This window comes from Podarcis gaigeae, assembly GCF_964106915.1.
Source record: "Podarcis gaigeae genome assembly, chromosome: 3".
In the NCBI taxonomy this organism is placed as follows: Eukaryota; Metazoa; Chordata; class Lepidosauria; order Squamata; family Lacertidae; genus Podarcis; species Podarcis gaigeae.
The window spans coordinates 107095619-107118297 of record NC_139680.1 but is presented as its reverse complement, the minus strand read 5'-3'; the positions used below and the strand labels follow the sequence as shown (position 1 = coordinate 107118297).

The 22679-nt window shown below is 46.1% G+C and overlaps 1 protein-coding gene and 1 long non-coding RNA gene across 3 annotated transcripts in view; one reads left to right on the top strand and one right to left on the bottom strand.

The window, feature by feature from the left end:
• FOXN2 (forkhead box N2) overlaps nt 1–10875 on the bottom strand; it is a 52930-nt gene extending 42055 nt beyond the window's left edge. The window contains exon 1 of the mRNA XM_083733621.1: nt 10648–10875. The gene's annotated coding sequence lies outside the window, so the exon portion shown is untranslated. The remainder of the gene's footprint in view (nt 1–10647) is intronic.
• The window catches only part of LOC310842093, a 52675-nt gene extending 30232 nt beyond the window's left edge, over nt 1–22443 (top strand). The window contains exons 2-3 of one of the 2 annotated variants that reach the window (XR_014562852.1): nt 19235–19365; nt 20568–22443. This is a non-coding gene — a long non-coding RNA (uncharacterized lncRNA). Of the gene's footprint in view, nt 1–19234; nt 19366–20050; nt 20124–20567 lie in introns of those variants that run through there. The other variant, XR_014562853.1, reaches the window with a different exon arrangement.
• Nucleotides 22444–22679: the final 236 nt, after the last annotated feature.

Sequence of the window (22679 nt, the reverse complement as noted above, 5' to 3'; positions counted from 1 at the left end):
GGCTTTTCTATATGGAGAAAGGTTCAGCTGACAGAAGGCTGGGGTTTTTGATATTTATGTTTTTAATCTAGATGTTAATAGAACTGTAAATATATATTTGTGCTTGTTAATCTGTTACTACTGCGCCCTCCGGGCCATCCCTAACTGGGAGAGCTCCAAATGCAAATAAAAATAAGCAGCACAAGCCAGGCTTATTTTAGTCAGGCTATTCCTGTTTATATGGGCTCCTTTAACATTTTACTCAGGTGGATTTGTGTAAGTAAAGAAGCAGAGGCTTCACGCCTTCCTCGAGAAACCAGGTTAGGATTACAATGAAGGGAGCACTGTCACCATGGCTGAAATGGTTCTGCATGGGTGTGTTTGTTTTCTTAATTTACTGCTGCAGGAAATGGCTACTTGAAGAGCCGAAGTCCACTATATTTAACACGCAGGAATGAGGGGTGGGAAGAGAGCAAATCATGGCACAGAGCATTCTGACATTATTTCTGGAGATATATTTTTTATAACAGTAATTGAGATTTCTTACCTGCCTTCCCTCCCACCATGGATTCCTCAGACAGGTGACAACCATTTAAAACACATGTTTTAAAATGTTAAAACAGGTTGCGATCAAGAGAATAAGGTGGGTCTTAAGATGTATCTATCTCAGGTGCCCAAGGTCAGAGGAAGAAGATGGGTACCTTCCGCCGTATGATGAATACAGTGGTACCTTGGGTTACTTATGCTTCAGGTTACATACGCTTCAGGTTACACACTCCGCTAACCCAGAAATAGTGCTTCAGGTTAAGAACTTTGCTTCAGGATAAGAACAGAAATCAGGCTCTGGTGGCGCAGCAGCAGCAGGAGGAGGCCCCATTAGCTAAAGTGGTGCTTCAGGTTAAGAACAGTTTCAGGTTAAGAACGGACCTCCGGAACAAATTAAGTACTTAACCTGAGGTACCACTGTACAAAGAATATGCAATACAAAGAATATGCCAAACGATGCCACAGAGGCCTGCTCTCTGCTTGCTACCTCCCAAATTTCTGAAGGCAGCAGATCTACCAAGAGGAACCACTCTGACGAGTTTAACATCCAAGATGGCCTGAGGAAAGGAGGTGGCGTTTCATATTTGGGACATAAGTCATTTTAGGGCTTTAAGCGCTATTTAAACAGCTACAGCAGTAGCTTCCTACAACTCGTATCTATCCAGCCCCAGAGAGGCTTGGTGTGGTTGTATCCCATTGAGCTGGGATTGAGGAGACCCCCGGGGAATCTGGAAATTAAAAACATCTGCTTTAATCTGTGTTTTTTATCTTATTTTAAAAAATATTTAAAATAGCAATAAGGCAACAGCAGATTTTAAACCATTTTAAATAGCTGCTTTTAACTGTTTTGTCATTCAAGCCTTTTTTGTAAGATGCTTTGAGAGGTTTTTTAAAATAAAATAAGTGGTGTAAATAAGTTTTATGGATCAGTAGGAAGTCTAAGTTCCAATCTGGTCAATTCTCCCCCACACCCTTTTTATTATATTGTTGTTTTAAAAAATATGCTTTATTAAATAAATTTGCAAATACCATCAAAAGAAAAGGCAAATTCACAGCACACCAGTGTCTTTTGACAGCCACAACATGTGTAACAACTTTTACTCCTCCTTAACTCCTGTTCCTGCATCAATTTTATTAAATTCGTAATTCCTAAAAGGGAATATTTACCGTATTGCTTTTTAAAAAATAAAATTCCCAAAACCATTTTAGTCCATTCAGCATACCAACTCCAATAACAGAGTTAGAACACAGCCACTGTTGCAAGTAGCCAAGTAGCCACTGGCAGCTGTATCTCCCATGAGTTTGAACAAACCCCATCCAAAATTTCAAAATTCGCTCCAGAGCCCAAACAGGTTACAGGTTACCAAGTCAGGAAACATGGCAGAACTGCAGAGCACATGGCTCGGAAGAAGCTAAGATGCTGACCCAACATTCGGCATACCCCCTGGACTTTTGAAGAGCAGGGTGGGCACCATCACTTGACATCGTCATCCCAAGGCTCAGGACTAAGCAAGCAAGCCCTTTTCCAAGTGGGCTGAGCCTGTGAAGATAGTTCGAACCAGCTCATTGTCAGATTTATGGCACTGCACCTCCTGAGGCAGGTGACCCTGCACTAGCAGGGGCTGGTACCACATTGACCAGCTGAGACATGATGCCTGGGCAAGGCACTTGGCCCTTTCCACGAGTCCTGGTTGCTTCCCAATCCACCAGGCCCCACTGTAGGGTTGGCGTCTTCTGACAATCGCTACTTCCCACTCCCTTGGACCCCTCTCCTGGGTCAAACTCCTCCAGTTCTCTCTCTTTCCACATCTGAACACTCTCACCAAGTCCGTCTCCACGGGGCTCATGGCAATGAGTTCTAGTATAATAATGAAAGGGGGAAAACTGCTCTATCGGCTTTCTTGCATAATTTTATACACCTTTAGCAAGTCCCCTCTTCCTTGCTTTCCCCCCTAAACTAGGAAGTCCCCTACACTGCAAATTTTGTTGCTCTAGCCCCCTATCAAAATATATTGTCGTCCCCACAAAGTGTTTTAAGCAGGCATAGGCAAACTCGGCCCTCCAGATGTTCTGGGACTACAATTCCCATTATCCCTGACCACTGGTCCTGTTAGCTAGGGATGATGGGAGTTGTAGTCCCAAAACATCTGGAGGGCCGTGTTTGCCTATGCCTGGTTTTAAGAGCCTGCATTTTTTCCCCAATTCTTCCCACTTTTTATATCCACGCGACAAGGGCATTCCTGGGTGTATGAAGAGCACGAAACTGAAGTATTATTGAATAATCCCTTAATGAGACAAAAGCTACTATTACAGGGATGAGGAATCTGTGGGGCCTTCCGGTGCTGCTGAACTTCAATCCACATCCACTCTGTTAGCCAAGCTGGTTGTGGCAGCTGGAAATTGGACTCCAAAATCCACTAGAGGGACACAAGTTTCCCCAGCCCCTGTTCAACAATGATGCAAAAGAGCAGCGCTCAAAATTAGCCAGGCGCCAGGCGCATTTTGCACCTGGCTATCGGCCACTTGTGACCAAGCAAAATGCGCCTGGCTATCGGCCACTTGTGACCAAGTGAAGATGGTCGGGCGCCAGGATAATGCCTGACATCTCCACCAACTGGAGTTGCATCCTTGGGGATCCCTGGATCTTGATTGTTTTCACACAATAATACCACACCCTGTAGAATTATATCAATTATATTTCATCTGCACAATCAGAATGAATTTCAGGAACCACAAAGTCGTATTGAAAAAGACGACTTTCGAACTAGACTTTCCATTTTGGCGACTGCAATCCTGATTTAATGAGCCATTTGTCACTTAGCTTATACAGTGGTACCTCGGGTTAAGTACTTAATTCGTTCCGGAGGTCCGTTCTTAACCTGAAACTGTTCTTAACCTGAAGCACCACTTTAGCTAATGGGGCCTCCTGCTGCCACTGCGCCACCAGAGCACGATTTCTGTTCTCATCCTGAAGCAAAGTTCTTAACCTGAAGCACTATTTCTGGTTTAGAAGAGTCTGTAACCTGAAGCGTATGTAACCTGAGGCACCACTGTATATCTGAGTTTCTAACACCGCAAAATTGGTTGAAGTGCTGTACTGAGAAAACTGGACAGCCTCCCCCAAATATTTTTAAAAAAACAAAAACAAACGGATGCTATCATCTAGAGACTCAGAAGCACTTTTTTATCCCAGTCCAGCCAATATATTGACCCTTTATAACCTCATGTAACAGTTCTGCCTGCCCGCCTAGAACGAAAACACCATCATTTTGCCAGTAAAATACTATTACCCCTACAGGGAAAGATAAGGTTGTCTGTGGAAAGGCAGAAGGAAAGGCAGGTGCTCAACACAACAATGTAAGTAGACCAGAATAATATAATTCACATGCATCCAATGCACTGAGGAAGCTGCCTGCGAGTTTACCTGTTCTGTCTAGACTGAGCGGCAAGATCAGACAACATGAAGCTGAGAGAAGGAATTAACGTGCAAGGTCACGTGATAAGACTTCTGGTATAGCACTTCCCATGCTCTGAATTCTAGCTACTTCTTTAAAAAAGGATATCCTGTATAAGTCATTTTTGCCACACGATACACACAGCTAGTTTTGCATTGTGACAATACAGCTATTCCTGCTCCTCATTTCAGACATTTTATATACCGTATATACTCATGTATAAGCCGACTTTTTCAGCACATTTTTAATGGGGGGGGGAGAGAGAAGCCCCCTCTGCCATGTGCACTCCGGCCCACCAGGAGGTTTGTGGTGTGGTGAACCGGCTTATACTCGAGTCAAAAAGTTTTCCCAGTTTTTTTGTGGTAAAATTAGGCGCCTCGGCTTATATTTGGGTTGGCTTATACTCGAGTATATACGGTACTAAAGATATAACAAGAGAAAGAGTTTGTAAAGTTATGGAACAATGAAAATAAGATGCCTGAAGGTGGTTTGCCATAATGGCTTTTGCCAGGCAACACATATTCCGCAGACACAGCTATCAGTCACAACTTGCGACCCATACTTGCCCAAAGTCCTGAAGGCCCAATTATCGATTCGCCTCTGGGGAAGAGAGAGAGATGATGCGGGAGAAAGGACAGTGCAGAAGGCAATCTTGCTCCTGTTTATCTGGGAGCAAGTCTCATGTAATTCAAAGGGGTCTACTTCTGAGAAGACATGTCTAGAACTGCATGGTAAATAGGCAAAAACCCAGCACTGTGACCCTTGGTTGCCCCTCATGGGTTTTGCATCAACTACAGTGGTACCTCAGGTTACATGCGCTTCAGGTTACAGACTCCGCTAACCCAGAAATAGTGCTTTAGGTTAAGAACTTTGCTTCAGGATGAGAACAGAAATCGTGCTCTGGCGGCATGGCAGCAGCAGGTGGCCCCTTTAGCCAAAGTGGTGCTTCAGGTTAAGAACAGTTTCAGATTAAGAATGGACCTCCGGAACAAATTAAGTACTTAACCTGAGGTACCACTGTACATGGAACCTGACTGAAGCTCACGGACCACAGTTTGGGACCCTGCGGCATAGAGGACAGGAGGCGCAACGCTTTGCTAGAACCAGGTCTGCATGCGCCTATCTGAGCCACGAAATCATTTCTGCTTGTGCCATTTGTGCTGCTTGCTGCCTATTCCGCACCATAAACTAATTGATGGCTACAATGGAGAAGCTGAGTTTGCGTTTGTATCTCAACCTGCATGCACTGACATTATCTTTGCTTCCTATTGGTCCCCATCCCTCTCCGCAAGATCTCAACCAAGATGGACACTTTCTTGACCAGGAAGGAAAAGGGAAATATCCCCTCTTGCACTTGCTAGCAGGGATCATGGCCACTTTTACAAAGGGATAATCCTCAGTTGAAGACCACCTGGTGGGAGACTCACATATTCTATTTGTAGGTTGGAATGAAATCGAGAGCTCGTTAAAAGCACATCTTCTCTCTTGTGGTGGGCAGGACTAGAAGTCAAGAAGGTTTCAGAAGCTTAACAAGGTGCCTTTAAACTTTTGTGAATACAGTACCGGCTTCTCTGCTAATAAGAGGTGGGGGCGAGAGATATCGGCTCTTAATTCCCCCCCCCCCAGTTTCCACCCACCTATTTAAATAAGCTAACCCATAGCATATAGACAGACGTGATCTGGCTGACAAAGTGCACTTGGATGCTCGAAAAGCTTTCAACAGAGTAGGAGTCGCGGGATAAGAAGAGATGTCCTAGTGGATCAAGAACTGGTTATATAGCAAGAGAGTAGGAATAAATGGACAGCTCTCCTGATGGAAGGATGTAGAAAGTTAGGGTTGCCATATTCCCAAAAACGAAAATCCGGACAAAGTTGAGTTGCTTATTATTATTATTATTAGTTTTGTTTTTGCTGGAAGTTGTTGGCCTTTTTACTGAATGATTTAAAATATATATATTACCCCCCCCCCTTGCCATACGTCTGGGTTTCCCCAGACATTTTGCCAATTTGCCGGAAATCTGCCCGGACGCCATTTTCCTGCCCGATTCCCAGACATATGGCAGCCCTAAGAAAGTAGAGTCCCCCAAGAATCAGTATTGGGACCTATGCTTGATACCTTGTTCATAAACCATCTAGAGTTAGGCGCGAGCAATTAGGTGGCCAAGTTCGTTAATGATATGAGTTGACAGAAAACAAAAAGAGATTGGGAAGAGCTCAAATGGCATCTCTCAAAAGTGAGTGAACGAGCAGCAAAAAGGTGAATGCAATTCAATGTAAAGAAGTGTAAAGTGATGCGTGTCTGGGAGGAAACATCTTAATTTCACATATACGCTCATGGGGTTATGAACTGGCAGTGGCTGACCAAAAAACGGGACCTTCGGTTCATAGAGGACAGCTTGATGAAAATGTCGGCCCAGTGCACTAGGGATCATTAGGAAAGGAAAATAAAACCACTGTTACCATAATGCTATTATTACACAAATCTTTGGCGGAACCGCATTTGGAGTACAGTGTACAGTTCTGGGTGCCTCACCTCAAAAAGGAGTTGGAAAAGGCTGAGAAAAGGGCAAGCAAAAGGGTCGAGGGACAGCAGCCTCTTGAGTTCAAGGAAAAGAGGTGTAAGAGGAGCCAGGATGGAAGCATAGAAAATTGTGTGGCACTAAGAAAGTGGGATGCGGGTGGCACTGTGGGTAAAACCTCAGTGCCTAGGACTTGCTGATCACAAGATCGGCGGCTCCCCGCGGCGGGGTGAGCTCCTGTCGTTCAGTCCCAGCTCCTGCCCACCTAGCAGTTCGAAAGCACCCCTAAGTACAAGTAGATAAATAGGTACCGCTTTATAGTGGGAAGGTAAACAGCGTTTCCGTGTGCGGCACTGGTGCTGGCTCGCCAGTTGCAGCTTCGTCACGCTGGCCACGTGACCCGGAAGTGTCTTCGGACGGCGCTGGCTCCCGGCCTCTTAAGTGAGATGGGCGCACAACCCTAGAGTCGGTCACGACTGGCCCGTACGGGCAGGGGTACCTTTACCTTTAAGAAAGTGGATAGAGAAAATATCTTCTCCCACTCTCATAACACTAGGAAGTCATGGACATCCAAAGAAGCTGGGAGATTCAGGACAGGTAATAGAAAGTACCGGTACTTCTCATGCAGATTATAATTATACTATGGAACCTGCTCCCCCAGGAGGCAGTGAGGGCCACCAGCTTGGATAGCTTTAAAAGAGGATTTTGGTGGAAAGGGCTATCAATGTCGTCTTCCAGCCACAGTGTCTGTGTTCTGCTTCTGTGGTCCGAGGCAGCATGTTTCTGAATTCCAGCTGGAGGAAAGTGCTCTTGTGCTTGGTTCCTGCTTGTGGGTTTCCTACAGGCATCTGGTTGGCCACTGTGAGAACAGGATGCTGGACTAGGTGGGACATTGGCCTGATCCAGCAGGTACTTCTTATTTTGTTAAGAAATTTAAATTAACAAACAAAAAATCAGCATCGTGCACCATGGACATGAGCCAGTTCGGAACTGATTTTGCATTCCACCGATTTCATTGGGGAAGTTTAGTGTCTTGAACTCTCCCCTACTGAAATCAGTGGGAACGGAAGGAGCTTAATTTCAGTTGCAACCCTAAACACACATTTACCTGGGAGTCAGGTCCCATAGAACTTAGAACCAGGGGTCAGCAAACTTTTTCAGCAAGGGGCCGGTCCACTGTCCCTCAGAGATTGTGGGGACCCAGACTATATTTTTGGGGTAAAATATGAACGAATTCCTATGTGCCACAAATAACTCAGGGATGCATTTTAAATAAAAGCACACATTCTACTCATGTAAAAACACACTCAGTCCCAGACCGTCCGTGGGCCGGATTTAGAAGGCGACTGGGCCGGATCTGGCCCCCGGGCCTTAGTTTGCCCACCCATGACTTAGAATAATAGAACTGTAGAGTTGGAAGAGACCCCAAGGCCAAGGCAGCCCCTCAATCATCTGGGTTTCCCTCCTGGTTGTCCAAAACTTCTGGAAGAGACCTAAGCACAAATTCCCTTATTGGCAAAGGGCGAAAAAGTAATTTTTTTACCTGAGCATAACTCCGCAGAAAATAAACAGAGAAAGGAAATATTTTTAAAGACCACTTGTTGCCCTTGAGATACATTAGAACAAAAAAAGACCACCACAAATGCATTTCATGTTTTCTACAGGGTTTGCTCACTACCCTCCCATTTATTAAAACATCTCAGCCACTTTCCCCGTGGGCGTATGACCCTCAAAGCAGCTTACAACCATCCAACCAAAAGGTGCAATTAGCCACAGCAAAAAAAAAAACAACAAACAGCACCAAGATATAATTTGTAACATTAACAAACACCTTTCTAAAAAAAACCCCACACATGTCCACCGAAATTAAAAACCCAGTGGGGGGAGCAACAGAACCAGCACCCTCCCCCTCAAAGCAATGCAACTTATTCTCATTTGCAGGAAGCACTGCACAGGATTTCTGCAAACCAGGAGTTCCCAAGTGCACATTTAGGGCTGTTAACTAAGGGAAAGAAAAAAAGAGAAGAGTGCTGATTGTTGCCTCCCTAACCCTTTCACAGCGCATGCATATGGGGGGGGGGGGGTTGACACATACTGAAGTGTGTTTAAAATTCTCTGCGCGCTGTTCCCCTATTCTCTCTATGCCTGCATATATTTAGGCGTTGGGGGGCGGGGAGTGTACTCCCAATTGTGCCAGTTACAGAACGGGAGGAGGAGGGGAGGTTAATGTTATTTAGTGCGGCTTGATCGATCCCACACAAAAGGGTCCAAGTTTTTTTCCAGAGGATGGGGGGGCTGTCTTTTCTCCGTTGGCTTGAATCTCTTGCGCTTGCATTCAGCGTCCGGAGAGTTTGCATTTTCTAAGCAGGAGCGGGGGGGGGGGGAGAGATGGGAGGCAGGACTAAAGCGCAGAGGGGGGCACCTTTTCTTACGCCTGCATGCAAGAGGAGGAGGAGGGGGCGGCGGCGGCGTTGCAGACTTTGCGCCGGGCTTTGTGCCGGGCTGCTAACGCGCAGCCACCCACACGCTCGCGGAGCCGCCCGGGTGACCCCGTGGCCGCCTTTCCCCGGCGAGAGGCTTTGCCAGCCACGTGGCTGTCACAATCCTGAACCAAAATGGGGGAGGCTGGAGGAGGGAGGGACGGAGCAAGCCGGGAGAAAAGTCTCTTTCTCATTCTTTTCTAAGGGGTTATGGGGGAGAAGGAAAGAATTCACTTAGTTGCATTTTGAAAAACTTCCAAAGCAGGTGAACTTTTTTGTGCGCACGCGGGATGTCTTGCTCCCTTCCAACTTCGTGACGACGGAAAGAAAGATCGAGCCAGTCACTCTCACCCGGAAGCGGGGAAGATTTAATAAAAGAATACGGACAGCAAAAGGGCACACAAACGTCTTAGCAAAAGCCCAAGCGCGCGCGCATCGTATTTAGGGGGGCCTGGTAGAACCGCACAAACAGCGCTTGAGGATGAAGCAAGGTCCAAAAGGAGGCGAAAGGGCGCGTGCAGAACGGCAAATCTACCTGGTTAAAGGGGTGTGCGTGTTTGTAGCAATAGTCTAGGGCAGGAAGAGGGACATGGGTCAGAGGAAAGGGGGGGCTGGTGGGGGAGGAGATCGGAGCCCCTCCAGTGAAACGCCACCCTCGCCTGCCTGCCTGCCCCAGATGCCACCTTCGTCTCTCCACCGCCCAAGGCAGCCCGGACCACTTTATTGAAGGAGGAGCACATTATATCAGAACACACATCTCTAAAGTGGTCAGTAGGTAGGTTAACAAATAAATAAATCAGATTTGGGTCCTATTAAGCCCACCTATCTCTCGAGGGGCGTATTTAGAGACTCGTGTCCGACAGAGAGAGAGCTTTGGCTTGTTCCATTCACTCCTCCCAACGCCCCACATAAACAGGTCAGACCCAGATCTGGCAGTCAAGCTTTTTATACATTCACACACACGACTGGCTTGGGCAGAAACCCTTTTTCACCACCCACAAGAAAATCCCTCGTTCTCCTCTCCAATGTCCTCCTCTCCAGTTTCGAGCATTTATCTTCCCTTCTCCAAGTCACACACCCCTGACTCCGGAACACGAATGTCTGTTCTCTCACACACACCCCAACTTGCAGGCACAACCCTCAAGAAAGACACGCGTACTCCAGTTCTGACACCAACTCAAACCTCCTCACCTTTCCTCTGATCCCCAGCCGCCCTAGATCCCAACCTCGCCATGTATCTTGAAGCCAAAGGGAACTCAGCTGGAGGCGCGCGCGCACACACAAATACCCACAATATATTTGTGTGTGTGTGTGTGTGTGTGTGTGTGTGTGTGTGTACACACACAATACACACAGAGAGAGCACAATTTAAGCCTCCGCGCTGCACAGACACACACCAGACGTCAAAGGAGGGAGAGAATGAAACAGAAATACACCAGCAAAACACAACTGGAAGTAGTCGCTGCTGAAATCGGGAAGGGAAGACCAGTGAGAATTAAAAAGCTAGAAGTAGAAAAAGAAATCGGAAGGAGGGGGGGAGAAAAACAGGGGTTGGAAAGAATAAAATTAAGAAGAGAGGTGTATGTATCTCTTAGCCACCCCCCAGCTCCCCACCCCACCCGCATCCCTCGACCCGAGATAGTTAATAAAGGAGAGGTTCCGACTCACTGTACGCATGAAGCTCGCGCAAAGGGGGAGGGGGCAGCAATATGGCAGCGAGGGGGGGAAATGTGTCAGGAATCAGCAGCTGCTGCTGCCGCCGCCGCTGCCTCTGGCTTCCCTTGCCCTGCGCAGCAGCAGCAGCGGCGACGCCGCCCCCTCCCTCGCCGTCTCCCCATAGCAACAAGGCGCCCCGGCCGCCGACGGCTCCTCCTCTCGCTCCGCCCGCCCGCCTGCCTGCACAGCCTGCGGGCGCGCAACCGGCCCCCTTTTTCCCCTCCCCTCGCGGCGGTGGCGCCGCCCCCTCGGCAAAGCGGCCGAGTCCATTGCAAGCGGAAGGGGTGGGCCGGCGCGAAGTTAAGGGGGGTGGGGTGTGCGGAGGGCAGGGGTCGTCGCGGGTGCGCGCGGGGCCGGGAGCTGGCTGCAAAAAAGGGGGTGGGTGGGGAGGAAGGGTTTGGTTTTTTTAGCCTTCGAAGTTCCCACGCGCTGGCTTGACTCTTAATAATAATAATAATAATAATAATAATAATAATAATAATAATAATAATAATAATTTATTATCTATACCCCGCCCATCTGGCTGGGTTTCCCCAGCCACTCTGGGCGGCTTCCAACAAAACACTAAAATACAATAACCTATTAAACGTTAAAAGCTTGGCTAAACAGGGCTGCTTTCAGATGTGCTCTAAAAGTTTGGTAGTTCTTTTTCTCTTTGACATCTGGCAGGAGGGTGTTCCACAGGTCGGGTGCCACCACCGAGAAGGCCCTCTGCCTGGTTCCCTGTAACTTGGTGTCGCTGGACCTCAGTGTCTGGGCAGAACTCTTCCCCGCAGGTCGGGAGTTGGCGGCCAAATAGGTTAAAGGGACAGCGGTCGTCCGTGGAGTCTGCCCGGGCATCGGAGGAGGAGGAGAAGCACGTGGCTGGCGGGATGGGTGGCACAAAGGAGGGATACGGTGCTGCGTTCAAATGCGGAGATGGTTGCAGAACCATAGAGTTGGAAGGGTCATCTAGTCCAATCCCACCCCACCCCGCAATGCAGGGATCTTTTGCCTAACGTGGGGCTCGAACCCACAACCTTTGAGAGGAAGAATCTCGTGCTGTACTGACTGAGCTGGCCCAACCATTAAAATTTGCGAGGACTCTTTCTGAGTGGTCTCCATGCGCTTGGCGCTCTGCACGCTTGCTTAGAAGCAGATTGCATTCCGCCCATAGCCTAGGTGAGGGTGCGTAGGGTTGCAGACATAGGACGAGCAGTATAATATTTCCCAAAGTTCTGTTCATGAAACGGGTGGTAGACAGATGGCTGGCTGGAACCCACCCAGGGTGACAAAGCAACATTTATTTCTACTTTTAAAAATAAACAAATTATAGTCATTGGCTAGCAGACCAGGCTAGCATAGCATATACATGGCTACGATGCTCATGTTACTGTATTATTTTTACTTTTAAAATTACGTGGTTGCCACAGCAGGTGCAGCAACCGTCCAGCAGCTTGACCTCACCCCCAAAGGTGCACTCCCATCGTCTCCCGAGGCAGACGGATGCCAGCCTTTTTTACAATAAAATTGTGCTTATTTTGATAATAGAATTTTAAAGTTGGAAGGGGCCACAAGGGTCATCCAGTCCAACCCTCTGCAACGCAGGAATATTTTGCCCAGCATGGGGTTCAAAACCCACAACCCCGAGATTAAGAGTCTCATATGCTGTACCAACTGAGCTAGTATCAGGGCACCAGAAGCAAGCTCAATTTTATTCCTGGAGTCGTGGTGGTGCTATGATTTAATTGAGTTTAAAATGTGAAATCGGGAGTGCTCACATTATTGCTTTTTATATGTATGTAGAAAATCTGGGTTGCCAACCTTGTTTAAATAACCATAATCATAATAATATCTAACAAAGCAGGAATGTAGAAGCCGCTATAAACCGTTGAATGGGGTGAGCCCTGTAAGTCCATTAATTGCTGGGTCTAAAATTAACTACATCCCTGCAAGACCTGATAACCACCGTTGCTTCTTTAATTCAATGGTATGTTGTTTTTGTTTCTCTTATACATCTTGCAAGAAGAGTTTTATCAGATGAATCCTCAGGTAACCTGCAGTGATCTATCACTGGTACCATGTCCCCAAATATACGACATACACATCTCTTACACAGATGGGAAAAGGAGAAACGTCATCAAGTTCCCTCCTCATAAACTCTCAGATCAGAATCTCTACCACTTACATAAATATGCCCTGAAGGGATGGGGGCCAACTCCTGTTAACCATCCTAGGAATGGAAGAGTCAAGCCAGATCAGACCAAATGCCCATCTAGTCCAGCCCCCTGTTTCTCCAGTGAGCAACTAGATGCCTCAGGGAAGGCCACAAGCATGCTAAAGTTGCAGGTGCACTCCTAAATATTTGCTCAGAAGTACGGCCTTCTGAGGGTGGGACGCAGGTGGCGCTGTGGGTTAAAGCCTCAGCGCCTAGGACTTGCCGATCGAAAGGTCGGCGGTTCGAATCCCTGCGGCGGGGTGCGCTCCCGCTGCTCGGTCCCAGCGCCTGCCAACCTAGCAGTTCGAAAGCACCTCCGGGTGCAAGTAGATAAATAGGGACCGCTTACCAGCGGGAAGGTAAACGGCGTTTCCGTGTGCAGCTCTGGCTCGCCAGATGCAGCGATGTCACGCTGGCCACGTGACCCGGAAGTGTCTCCGGACAGCGCTGGCCCCTGGCCTCTTAAGTGAGATGGGCGCACAACCCCAGAGTCTGTCAAGACTGGCCCGTACGGGCAGGGGTACCTTTACCTTTACCTTACGGCCTTCTGATCTCAGTGGGACTTATTTCCATATAAATATGTTTACAGTGGCAGCCAAAGAATCTGCAGTGGCATCCTAAAAACCGTCAAATTGGGTTATGGCATGAACTTTTCATGGCTGAAAAGAGATGTTTATCGCAGTGTTTTTCAACCTTTTTTGGGCGAAGGCACACTTGTTTCATGAAAAAAATCACGAGGCACACCACCATTAGAAAATGTTAAAAAAATTAACTCTGTGCCTATATTGACTATATATAAAGTAATTCTCTTGAATAGGAATCAAATAAACACAAAGAAAGTATTTTATAATTACTTTATTATGAAATAGTAAGTAAACAGAAATATGAAAAATTATAAAATACTTTATTTTTAAATCTTTCAAATTTTTCAATTTTTCCCACGGCACACCAGGCAACATCTTGCGGCACACTAGTGTGCCGTGGAACAGTGGTTGAAAAACACTGAAATCTGTGGATTTATATAAGTTATTTTGATTTCAAAGGATCTACTCCTAAGTACGACTAATATTTTATATAACCCTTTATGTTTAAAAAGCTGTAAACCATAACGTCTACCCCAGATTATACAGTATGGCCTGGGAAAGTCATGAAATAATGGATGTCTTTTATGGACTTTTGAAATGTACTGCCTTAAGAATGTTTAAACGTGGGTCATAATTTTTAAATTGGAATAACAGATCTGTAGACTTCATCTGCAGGAACACAGGTGACTTATCTGCAGTGTAGGTGCTGCTTAGATTTTATTTCCTGAATTTTAAGTAATTTAAATATAATTTTATGGGTCGAGGACAGTGACAAAAAACCCCATAAGGTTTCTGTTTGTAAAGCCCGACTGCTCAGCTGTTTGTTTTGCGTTGTCCCACATCTTGTATCCTGATAGTTTTAGCTTTATAATCTCCTCTGGCCAAGAACTTTGGTATTTGTTCAGCTCAGTGTTCTGTGTGCTGTGTTTACACTGAAGAGTTCTGCTGCATGATACGGGATTTGGGGGATAGCATTCACATCTAAACATTGCAGCAATTTGGTACAGTCAGTCTAGTCAGGAAGAAACAGCTCTGATGAGTAATCTTGCCCAGTATGTTGTCTAGAGTATAAAAGATGGGGGGGGGCTCTTCCCCAATCAATCAAATTGTCCCTGAACTGTATTTTTAACTTTATTACAAGACTTGGGAACCAGTGGCTCTTCAGACATTGTTGGATTATGTGAGTCAACAGTGTGATGCAGCAACAAAAAAAGGTTAATTCTGTATCAACAGAAGTATACAGTTCAGATCTGGGGTCAGCAAGCTGCAGCCCATAGGGGTTGTTTAACCAGCCCATGGACCCCCACCGCCCGCTTTGTCGGCTCCTGTGCAGAGCGGAGCTGGAATATTACATCCAATTCTGGGCACCACAGTTTAATGAGGATATTGACAGGCTGCAATGTGGCAGAGGAGGGCGACCAAGATGATCAAGGGTCTGGAAACCAGGCCTTATGAGGAATGGTTGAGGAAGTTGGGCAGTGCATTCCCCCCCCCCCCCCTTGTTTAGGAAAAAAGGTGCTGGTACTCACCATGAAGTTGTTGTTACAGTAAGTGCCACACATTTAACATTTTGGGAGGAAGGGATGGTACGGCTTAACCTTGAGTACACCCCCCCCCCAGGGAAATAGCACTGGAGTTGTGTATGTTTAGCTTGGAAGAGAGGAGACTGAGAGGAGAGACGATTGCCATCTTCCGATATCTCAAGGGTTCTTTCATGGAAGAGGGAACAAGCTTGTTTTCTCCTGCTCCAGAGGCTAGGACCAATGGATTCAAGTTACAGGAAAGGAGATTCTGACTAAACGATTGGAATAACCTTCTGATGGTAAAAGCTGTTCGACAGTAGAACGGACTCCCACAGAAGGTTGTGGATTCTCCTTCTGTTACGGTAAAATCTGGGTGCGAGGCTGCTCTGCCACCCAGCTCGTCGGACTAAGTCCGTGGGTCCCTGCGGAGGAAAATGAGCTCAGTCGGAGACAGGAGCAAGCTGCAGAAGATCCAAGTTTATTGCGCAACAGGTTCAAGGCGAGATTGAACAGCGAGAAAGGGGTGACATGAGCTTTTGAAACTTCCCTCCATGTCCCAGAATACAGTGCAAAACACATCACAGTTACATCATGAATACATTAAGGAGAGGTTGGGTTACACCGGATTAACATATGGAGGAGGGAGGGGGGAATATGCAGAGCTGGAGATATGCGCAGATAAGCACATCCTGAGTACCGTGATGAGAAGACAATGATCCATGTACTGGCATTGCCTGGAGGAAAGGCTTGGCAGAGTGATTTGACAGGATTAGGGTCTTGACACCTTGCTTGAGGGATTATGGAGGACAGGGGAGGTGTCATGGAGTCCTAGAGAAAATGAGCAAATTGGCACGTTGATTTTCTATGAATTTTATAGATTTTAGTCCCTTTTGACATTGACAATTGGAAATAAATGGATATATTGTAGCGAAGAAGAAGGTGAAGAAGACATGCCCCCCCCCCCTCCGTATCACCTTCCTTGAAGGTTTTTAAGCAAAGGTTGCATGGCCATCTGTCACAGGTGCTTCAGTTGAGATTCCATGCGTTGCAGGGGGTTGGACTAGATGACCCTCGGAGTCCCTTCCAACTTACAATTCTGAGATTCTGTGATCCATTATCCGGAGGGCAACACATTCCCTGTCCCGACTTAATGAGATACTATACAGGCAACTGATTTAGGGAAGTTTTTAATGTTTAATGCTGTATTGTGTTTTTAATACTCGATTGGGAGCCACCCAGAGTGGCTGGGAAAACCGAGCCAGGTGGGCAGGGTATAAATAAAATATTATTATTATTATTATTATTATTATTATTATTGGAGAGAAGACCTGTCAGAGACTCGGAGGGCTGAGCTGGAAACCTTATGGTCCTAGGTCCAATTAGATGTGACATGAATTGTGTGATTGCCACTAACAAGCCTAGTTTTTAAAATTTAACTAGCAGCCTTGGATTGGGACCATGGTGCATAGGAAGAGGTCACCTCCACATGCACACCACAGATATTCCCAGATGTTGATCGGGGGTCACATCTGTTAGAAGACAGGGAAGGGCAGACAGGCCTGGTATGAGCACCCAGCACCGCATAGGCAGCCCTTTGGCAAGGCTCACTTTGCCGATACCTTTCCTTGGCCTCAGCCGTAGACTAAACAAGTGACTGGAAGCCATTTTGATTTCCCTGGACCTGAAATTGTGCTGAAATGGCCGTCACCTCTGCCAGGTAAGCCTATAGCCAAGGCCCTAGAAAATTATTTTTATTATGTATGTTGTGTTTTTTACATTGTGGTGTTTTTTTATGTTGTAACTGCCCTGAGACCTGCGAGTATAGAGCAGTATAAAAAAGGTAAAGGTACCCCTGCCCGTACGGGCCAGTCGTGTCCGACTCTAGGGTTGTGCGCCCATCTCACTTAAGAGGCTGGGGGCCAGCGCTGTCCGAAGACACTTCCGGGTCACATGGCCAGCATGACAAAGCTGCTCTGGCGAGCCGGCACCAGCGCAGCACACGGAAACGACGTTTACCTTCCCGCTATAAAGCGGTACCTATTTATCTACTTGCACTTAGGGGTGCTTTCAAATTGCTAGGTGGGCAGGAGCTGGGACCGAACAACGGGAGCTCACCCCGCCGCGGGGATTCGAACCGCCGACCATGCGATTGGCAAGCCCTAGGCGCTGAGGTTTTACCCACAGCGCCACCCGCGTCCCTATAGAGCAGTATACAAATTTAATAAATAAAATTTAAAAAAATAAAGAGAGAACCTCAAGATTTGAATTGTTTATTATTCTGTATCTCCCACGTTGTTCAAAGTGCCACACGTGGCTCTCCACCTCGATACGATACGATAATCTTTATTGTCATTGTCCCATACAGAACAACGAGATTGAAAAAATCTACATCAGACATTCAAAAACCAACAAGCCTGCTATCCCAGCCTGGTTAACCCCCTAAAAACTCTGATACCCCATAATTAAATACAATATACTCCCATAGAGACTACCTTACACTGCGTTTAAAACCAAAATCGCATTTGGATAGAACTCTCGAACTTTCCCTCACAACAACAGTGTGTAGGCAAGGGGTGGTATTCAACTTATCTTTACTCAGAACAGATCCATTGAAGTTAATGGACTGCCTGTGGTCATTTCCATTCATTTCCATGGATCTGCTTTTGAACACCACCCTAAGAGACCATTGGCTGGCCCAACATCGTCAATGCAGTGAGCTTTGTGGCTGAGTGAGGATTTGAACCCTGATCTCCCAGGTCCGGCCCTCTAGCCACTATGCCACACTCTCTAGGGTCTGCTCTCTACTTATGTGGAGCAAAGGTTGGGGACCAATAGACTTGGCCAGCAGCCCTCATGGACGGGAACACTTTCCCAGAATTCAGTGCTCCGGTTCTGCTGCAAACCCGCAGGGCTTCCTCTAGTTGCTGTGGAAAGGGTTTCCTAGAAGCTGGTTTCTATAGCAACTGCAACTAGAACCTGTACAGGCCAGGACATTTTCAGTAAGGCCAAGGCAGTTGTTTTTGCTGAGCCCAAACAGAAAAGGTGGGCTCGTGACAGGAGAGAGGCAGCCTGCTCTGCGGTCTCCCCGGCTGAATTACCCAGATAGGCTTTGTTTTGAAGAGGGTATAGAGATCCTACAGGTTTAATTGCCAATAAATCAGCATGACCTCCCTTCCCCGCCACCTTTTAGAAACACTGATCTTTTCAGCTGGAGAATGGAGAGCAATTTTTACAGTGTGTGCAAACTGTCTACGGTAAGATAACAGAAATGGCACACGCTGTTTGCTCCATTAAAGGCGACCGCTAGATAATGAAGGACTCCATTAAAAGCATGTCCTATTTGTTTTCTGGTTATGTTCATATTGTATTACTGTGTGTGTCTGCTGCGTTTTAAACAATCGTGCTCCGAGTCTGATGACTTGGTATTTTATCAGTTGTTGAGAAATTATTTGATTGCGCTTTCAAGATACCTGCCTTCTAGAGAGAAAAAAAGGATGTCCCGTTTCAAAGCTGATGGGTGTGTAAGTAATTTTCTGCCAGAGGAAAAATGCACAAAAATTACTGTGTTTTTTTAACACGGCAGTAGTATGGTGAGATTATATGAGAGAGTTCTAGCTATAGCAGGTGATGTAGAATAGAAGCCAGTTTTCTCTCTCATTTTGGGGGGTCATGCCACTATTGTAAGATCCTAGACTCCCTGCAGTTCCACCTGTGTCTGAAAATAGTGTATAATGGACAGGTAATGAGCATCTTCTCCTCTGCAAGACTCTCATTATTTAGGGTTGCATTGCCTGGTTCAAAGGATACAATTCAAGGTGGTCTAAAATCACAAAACCACCAGGCGCAGTATCTGCTTAGTTATTAATTTATCATATTGCACACCCCAAAGTCATCCCAAAGCACCTCGAAGGAAGCATACAAACATACTCAATAAATAAGAAACTGACTTAAATCAGTTTTTAAAATGTGCAAAGCAAAAGGCAGCGTGAAAAAGAAAAAAACACCCTGGCACATGAGAAATATTATTTATATGTAGCAGTAGGCTATTAACTTGCCACAAAGGCCTGCAAAAACATGTATTTCATTGCTAAGCAACAGCTGAGCCAGGTGCCAAATGAGGGCGAGGCCTCAGGTGTAGACATGAGCACACAGATATACAGAGGTGTGAGGAGCTGGTCCTTCAGATGGGCTGGTCCCAGATCATTTAGAGGCCACATGTTTTGTATATCTTACAGGCAGCCTCTCGATTTATGATTGCATCAGAGTTGCTAGCTGCATTGCAAAAATCCTGCTGCTTGGTGAAAACCACTGGGGGCTCAAACCTAACAGATTCTGGCAGAGCAACATGGAAGAATTCATCAGACAAGTAGGTGCAATCATGATCTCCACACGCTATATCATCACTAACTCCCCCCCCCTCCAGCCTTTAGCCAGGCTGCCTTCTTCAGCTCATCAGAGGCTGCTTATACACCAGGTATCTCCAAACTCGGCCCTCCAGATGTTTTGGGACTACAATTCCCATCATCCCTGACCACTGGTCCTGTTAGCTAGGGATGATGGAAGTTGTAGTCCCAAAACATCTGGAGGGCCGAGTTTGGGGATGCCTGTTATACATTATAACTTTAAAGCACATTCTTTCAAAGAATTCTGGGCACTGTAATTTTCCACTCACAGTCAGAGTGACCATTCGCAGCAACCCTTAACAAACTACAATGCCCAGAATTCTTTGAGGAGAAAAATGTGCTTCAGCTGTGATTTAAATGTATAATTTGTTCCTCGGCAGAGTCTCCAGGCACCCATGGGTTGGAATGCCACCTCCCAGCACTTGGAGACTTCATTTAAGCCAGGGATGAGGAGATTGTGACCATCCATACAATGGACAACAGGTCCCATCATCCCTGACCATTGTCTATAATGGCTGTGGTTGATGGGATCTGGAGTCTAACAACATCTGATTTCTCCTTTAGTTGTTTTAATTTGCTGCATTAATGTGCATTATATTATATTCCTCTTACTATATTGTACTTTTCTGTTCCTTCCTATTCTGTTAGTCCCTCTAGGAGCATGCATTTATGGTCAAGGTGTGGGATATAAATCATGCAACTCAATAAATACACAGCAGGATACGAAGTATCAAGTTAGCGGCTAAAGCTAAAGGAATGTGGTGTTTCTGAAAGCGTGCTTTTTTCACGAAGGTACCCAAAGCGAGAAATCAGATATTGGCCTTTAATTGTTTGTGGATCTTTCTTGCAAAATCCAGAATCAGGTTTCTCAAACTGGAATTCCGTAGAACTTCCTGGTCCAGTTCTGGAATCCTTTGAAAATGGAGGTCAGAGTGGCTGGGAGGCCTAGTCATATATGCATTAACCTACATCCCTGCGCAATGTCCTGGAGACTATGTATCTGTGGAAGCCGCTGGTGCATCAAGCAGTGCCATGATAGTGCCGTGACATCATAGTGCAACTAACTTACCTGTGCGGGGGGGGGGGGGATGCTTGCAGCGTTGCGCAACTCCCATGTGCTTCCTATAGATGTCGTAAGCTGGCCTTCCTGCAGTTTCTTCTGCAGAATAGCATGGGGCGTTTCTTTGGCACGGGAGACACAAAAACTTGAGAAGTGTACAAATGAAAGAACGGTAATGTGACGACACAGCACAACTAACATGCGCTCAGGCAGGGGGAATTGGAGATGGAATAATGGAATGGGCACAGTTTGAAGTATGAAGCCAATAACATGAAAATATTCGGGTTCATTGCAGATGTGATAAAACGATAAAGTTAGGCTTGCCATATTTCAAAAAGTGAAAATGCGAACACAAAAGTTGTTGAGTTTTTCTTAGTTGTTACTTTTTTGTTGCAAAATCTCAAAATAATAATAATAATGAAGTTTTTGAGCTATTTTTAAGGAAATTCACCAAAATCTATACTTCTGACATGGGTTGCCATATGTCCGGATTTTCCTGGACAAAGGTTTTCTGCCTAGGTGTTGTTCCTGGCGGCCGAATCCCAGCTATGTCCAGGAAATTCTGGACGAATGGCAACCCTAGAGAAAGTAAGATTATGTATAGGTGGTCCACTGCAAATCCACTTCAAATGTGCTATTTATGTGCCATAAAACAGCAGTCTGGAAGGGCCCCAGGTTGTCTACAAAAAGAAACAGTTCTTGCATGCCAGCTGCTGGCGTTAACAGCTCCTGGTTAGCCTGTGGTAACATTCCTTGGACAGCTTTGCTCACCAGTGCTCTAGTTGTCAGGTCTCTGACTTGGCTGGACCACTCCCTAGCTTTGCCTGCAAGATCGGGAACAGAGCGGTCTGCCACGAAAACAGCCAGGGGACAAGCATAGGCTGTGAATGTATGGCTTGCACCCGCTGAATCTCCTAAAAACAACACAAAACATTTAGACACACTTTTAATTGTGAGATTCCGGGGGCTGCCAGTCCTCCAGTTATATCCTTCCCAGGCAGCGGGAGGTCTACTGGCCCTTAGCTAAAGGAAGACAGAGGGGGGCATGTCCTCCTGTAAATCTTTTTACCACTGTAAAGGGGGAGCAAAATGTGGGCAGAGCTCCCATTTAGATAATCTCCCTTTGTATATGTTGTATAAACACAAACTATTCATTGCTCACAGCTGCTCTCTGCAACACAGTAATTGGTGTGAATAGAATTAATACTTTCTTTCTATAATGAACATGTCTGCACTAATCTGAGCTGGTCTAATTCTTTGCATTTTGCCCAGCAAAGGGAACCGAGACAAGGGATTCATGGAGCAAATTGGGGGTGGGGTAGGGTGTTAACCACTCCATCAGTTTACTTGTTTGTGTTTTCTCCCTCTTCCCCAAAGAGTAAGGGCTGGAGACAGACATATAGCATAATTTACCAGTCTCAGCAGGGTCTTCAACCAGAGCAGCTGGTGGCACAAAAGTACTTGTTGACAAGTCAAGCACAGGATCAATGAGGGAGTCTCGCTCCCACCCTTGTGTGTCAGGTGGGGTGTGTGACCTAAACTATATAATAGTAAGAGGCTCCTTTATCCTACACCTCACTTTAAAAAAACCAGCAACATAAACCTGCTTTCCTAGTGGAAAAGTGTTCTGAGGAAGATGACACGGGTGCTAGCCAATACGCCCTTGCCAGGACTATAGAGTTTTCAACACAGTTCACAGTATGCTGTGAACCGCCCTGGGAACTTCGGATGAAGGGTGGTATACAAAACTAAGAAACAAACAAACAAAAACCCTGGTTTATCAGAGCTTGTGAAATACTATAAAAGGGACTGTGTTTAATGGCTGAGAGAAGTGTTATCAAAATAACATCTAGCACTCTTAAATTTGAAGATGGAGGAGAGGAAGAAGGAGAAGAGGAAGTAGTTTCATCTGTCTTCATCCTGAGATGATCAGCCTTTCCAGGCTATCCATTTTGTGAGAGCACAGAAAATTGTTGGGTCACAGGAGTGAATAAACTCAGATGTATTTGAATACTGAAGATCAGGCTTCCCCATCCCGGTGCCTTCCAGATTTTTTGGACTACACCATCATTCATCTCTGGCTATCAGCTTGTGGGAGTTGGAGTTTAGAACATCTGAAGGCCACCAGACTGGGGAATGCTCCTCAAGCTTCTGTTTATTTATTTTATACATCAATTTCTATCCTGCTAAATCAAGGGGAAAATGTTCTCAAAGCTG